This window comes from Paramisgurnus dabryanus, chromosome 6, assembly GCF_030506205.2.
Source record: "Paramisgurnus dabryanus chromosome 6, PD_genome_1.1, whole genome shotgun sequence".
NCBI classification, from domain to species: Eukaryota; Metazoa; Chordata; class Actinopteri; order Cypriniformes; family Cobitidae; genus Paramisgurnus; species Paramisgurnus dabryanus.
In genome coordinates, this window is record NC_133342.1 from 43,819,555 (window position 1) to 43,824,597 (window position 5,043).

The 5,043-nt window shown below is 35.4% G+C and overlaps 1 long non-coding RNA gene across 1 annotated transcript; it reads right to left on the reverse strand.

Moving 5' to 3' along the window:
• Positions 1-222: 222 nt before the first annotated feature.
• Positions 223-4,819, reverse strand: LOC135767239 (uncharacterized). The gene is made up of 5 exons (XR_010541959.2): positions 4,508-4,819; positions 4,037-4,079; positions 3,305-3,430; positions 3,018-3,168; positions 223-498 (listed from the first exon to the last, which is right to left on the reverse strand). It is a non-coding gene; the product is annotated as an uncharacterized lncRNA (long non-coding RNA).
• Between the last annotated feature and the right edge of the window lie 224 nt (positions 4,820-5,043).

The window sequence follows — 5,043 nt, forward strand, 5'->3', positions numbered from 1 at the left end:
ACACACTTTTTACCCCTAAATATAGATTTTTACTTTACATTTCAATACTCACCAAATGATTTGCTGTACATATCATGTTTTTAGTGTAATTATTACAAGAATGCAATTTGCTGCTCATTACCTACAGTACAACCCCATCCATAAAACTAAACACCTAAAGTAGGTAAAGTTTGTGAATGATGGCATGTGCCTACCCTTTCTAAATAAACATAAAAGCAGCTGTTAAAATTGATATTTTATAGATAAAAACAAATTCTTTCAAACAGTTAGGTTTCCAGTTAGTAGTGCAGAAGTGGAATATTCCAAATACAGAATAAAAACATAAAATATGAAAACAAAATAATATTTTAAAGTCATTTTATTCATCTGAATAGAAAAAAAATATTCTAGGAAAACTGCAAATATGAATTTTGTTGTAGGTTTAGCTCACAGTCTTCTTATGGCCACCAACACCCTTCCATTCTGGCTCATACTGTACTTAAAACCTGATGACAGCATCTAAAGAGGAAACAAAAGTTATTTCATTTTCAAAAAATGATGCATTTTTAGCCCATGTATAAAAAAAATCTTGTTATTGCACATCTTCTGTGTGTGTGTTCTTTAATAGTCTGTCTAGAAACATTGCATAGCCATCTGATGAAGGAAGAAAGCTTTTGTGTTTACAAAGGTGACAATAAGCCTCAATCAAGATCACCTACAGTGCATTCAGAAAGTATTCAGGGTAGACCCCTTTCACATTTAAATTTTAAGGTGGTTGCATGATACTGTAATTGTTTAGATATTTTCCTCATAAATCTACAATACATACCCCATGACAAAGTAAAAACTGAATTTTAGAAACTTCTGCAAATGTATGAAAAAAGAAAACTGCAATATTATATTTACATTATACATATTCAGATCATTTGCATCAATATCTGCAATTTAGCTCAGCTGCCTCCAATTTCTCTTGATGGTTGCTGATGGGTTCGCATAAACACATGAAGATATGTGACCCGTCACGGAAACCAGGGACTCAAGTCGGCAGCACAAGTTTCGAGAAAATGAGAAACAAAGTTTTTTTTTCGAAATTTGTGATTTTCGTTTTATTGCAGAATCTGTTAGTTGAGATCACGAAGAAGCCTCTCCATGTTTGAGATAGCAGTTTTTGTATATTTAAAAGCGTACATTTTGCTGTTAAAATAGGCTTGTTTTTCCGGAGATTCTAGCGTGCAGCGGGGGGCGTCATTGTCTGTGTGTATATTTACATACTGTATAAGCTTTTGTTTTCGCCTCCGCCCACAAAGGGAACAGCGTGACTACTAAATAAGGATAGTTCGCCCAAAAATGAAAATAATGTAATTAATGACTCACCCTTATGTCGTTCTAAACTCGGAAGACCTCCGTTCATCTTCGGAACACAGTTTAAGATGTTTTATCGTTAGATTTAGTCCGAGAGCTTTCCCCTTCATTGAAAATCTATGTATGGTTTCCATGTCCAGAAAGTTAATAAAAACATCATCAAAGTAGTCCATGTGACATCAGTGGGTCAGTAAGATTGTGTTGATGCATCGAAAATACAGTTTGGTCCAAAAATAGCAGAATTACGACTTTATTCAGCATTGTCTTCTCTTCCGGCTCGAGCGTGAAGTCACGTGACTGTAGTGACGCGCTGCCCTGTTCCTCAGACATGTTTGCTAAGTTTTTTTTTTTTTTTTCAAACTTATAGCCTGCGTCTCCCCAGACTGTAAAGCTCGGGCGCACAAAACAAAAGAAAAATAAAAGAAGCTGGGGCGGAACAAATAACAGTCAGCCGCATCGTACGTCAGCCGCGTCACTGACTTTATGCGGCGCCGCAGTCGGATGACGTCAAAGTACCGCGAGAGCTCTTCAAGAAATCTTACGGAGTAGTTTAATTTCGACTCGCTCTCGCGGTACTTTGACGTCATCTGTATGTCAGTTCTTGCAGCGCAGCATGAGTCCAAACACACAGAAGTTACACAGATATAGTTGTATTCTTCATATAATTGGCTACATGTTTTGTCTATCAATATTTTCCATGAAGTCATTGGCTGATGGAGGAACGAGCGAGCCATTGGTAACCTCTCTAAAGGATGTCACGTTTTCGACGGCGCTGTTTGGATGATTTATTATACTACTTCCCTATTTTAAATACAAACTTTGAAGGCGGGTTCATGTGTTTAACGGAATGTAAGCTCATATACCCTTACATGTTACGATTTAAATAGCCTTCAGATTATATATTATATTGTATTACCAGACATTCATGCGAAATCTGATGTAAACAATCTATATTTCACGGATTATACGCATTTGTGGACAAATATGGACATTGGATAATCTGAAACAGACTGGATTCGACTTGTGATCCCCACAAAGGTAAAAGAGTCATGTTTATTTTTGCGGGTTGTCATTTGGTCATAAAATACTACATATGATGCTAGAACATCTCAAAAAGGGTTTTACAGGGGGCATGGCTTAGCTAAATGAGATGTAAATGAGCCCTATTGTCTCCCCCAGCTGAAAAGAAGAGTCCCTTTCGTCTCGATTTTCTCGGTTTGAGTATTTCTGAGTTCCTATATTCAAATGGCCACAACTTCTCCAAATCTTATCAGATTTCCATGTGTTACACATCGTTGGAAAGCTTAGAAACTGCACTTTCAGAATCTGTGAATAACTCAAAATGCCCAGATCCGACTTGTGTCCCTACTTTCCGTGACTGGTCACATATTTTAAGGAATGTCTGTAACAAACTGACCGGAAGCACCATTGACTTCCATAGTAGGCTAAAAGAATACTATAGAAGTGAATGGTGCTTCTGATCGCTTTGGTTACAAATGAATCCAGGAGTTGCAAAGATTGCTACTTCAAAAGGTGCTTCAACTAAGTACTGAGTAAAGGGTCGGAATACTTGGGTCATATCAATTTTAACCCCCCCCCAAAGAGATGCTGAACAGAGCAAAAATTGACTAGTTGCTTTACGTGTGGGTCAAACAGCCTTTTGTGCAGTCACTTACCAATAAAAGCTAAGATGGACTCCAGACCTTCTGGACTGTCTGTGAGAGACTTCAAACTCGCCCAGACCAACAAGGCATCCACAGGTGATCTAGCAAAGCAAAGACTTATAAAACAGCATCTTCCCAAATCTCCTCTTCAGGCTCATCTTAGCTGTCATTGCATTTGATAAAGTTCAGAAAAAGAAAAACATATTTCATTAGTATAGAATCATAAATGTAATGTTTTGGTTAGAAATACAAAAAACTGTGGCCCAAGTACAACTTTTAAAGAAATAAAGAATGTTTACATTTTTTGTCATGGTACACTGTCACTTCATTACTTTTTGAGTGGTACAGATTTGGGCATCTGGAAAGACACATGACTTCACCTCTGTATATTTTATCACACTTCTTCAAATTTCATGGTAATCTGCCTACAATATAAAACACATAATAAAATAAAAAACAAGTCATGGCCCCTTTTCAAAAGAAAATATAAATTGTAAAATACAAAACACTGCATCTTAGTTATTATGATTAGTAGAATTTGATCTGAATACAAAACAAATACTAAATGCATTGTAATGTTGTAGGGGAGATGCTTCAAAAATAAATGGTAAATTATTGATTTCTGTTACAAAATGTTAGCTTGGTGGTGCGTTACGATGGTGGGTGGCTCATGGACATAGCCATCATTTAAAAAATTATGATTAAAACCATAATACATAAAGATGGAAAAAAATGCTGTTATGTACACCACCACAAAGACCAATTTTATATGTCAATATGCAGCCTCTCGAAAACTTGTGTCAACATCCACTCTGAACTATGAATTAACTTTTGTAAGGGTTTGAAATATGTAAGCCTACATACTGTAAAAGGAATAGTGACATTCAAAAGAAATGAATTGCTGTGCTGAACAATAACCATTGTATCCTAAATTATTTTCTTATATTTTCCTAATTACAACGATAAACCAGATATGCACTTTTTGAGCACTTATGTTTTGGATGCAAATATAAACACAAAGTAATACTTACTCTTCAGCCAATGGAAAACATCAAAACACAACAAGAAGATGACCTGTAAAGAAAAGTGAACATAAATATACAACAATAGTTATTAATCCAGATTTGATGGCTTCTGTTTAAATTCTTAACAGTTTTAACAGGCTAACGTCACTGTAAACTGTGTGCCCGTACTGTAAGTTAAATAACCTTACATTTACGCGTCAAACCCTACATTTAAATAAGTTGCGTTATAATTAACTAAAAAATGTCAAATAAATTTGAAGAACGAGGATAACACATTTTTATAGAAGGTAAAGACAAATAAAAGATATGCACTACATTAGCTCAGATGCGTCACGAGCTCAGTCAAACCACTGCATCAACAGTCAACATTAAAGTTCAGAATATTTTAGTCATATCGAATTAACTGTTACTAAAAACAAAATAAACATAACTGTGAACTTATTTTAATGACTTAACCAGGAATTAATAAAAACTTACCTTAGAATTTGCCATAGAAATGAAAACTGTCGTCTGAGGTAAACGGTTAAAATCCACTTTGAACTCACGAGGACGGAGGCGCGCGCCCGCAAATACATGTGTTCGACTTCTTGCTGCGCTGACAGGTTGATAACGTCAATGTACCGCGAGAGTGTAATTTCTTGACTCGCTCTCGCGATACATTGACGTCATCAACGTATGATGTCGGTTCTCGCAGCGCAGCATGAAGTCGAACATGACTAATAATAATAACCATAGCTAATAACACATAACAAAAGACAAAATGTTAAAAAAACAATAAAGATGGTAAAAAGATGTCCCACGTCCAGAAGAACTGAAAATTAGAACTTGTTTAACAATAAATATTTCTTCTATTAAAATAAACAGAAATATTGTCCTTTTAAAACATAGCTTTTTAGATCTTCATCTGGGGGTGGGTTCAATTATTTCATAAACATGCATGCACATTTTGTTCTAAATGGACAGGGCTTTATAAAAAAATAAAAGAAATGTTTTTATTATAATAAAAGTGTAGT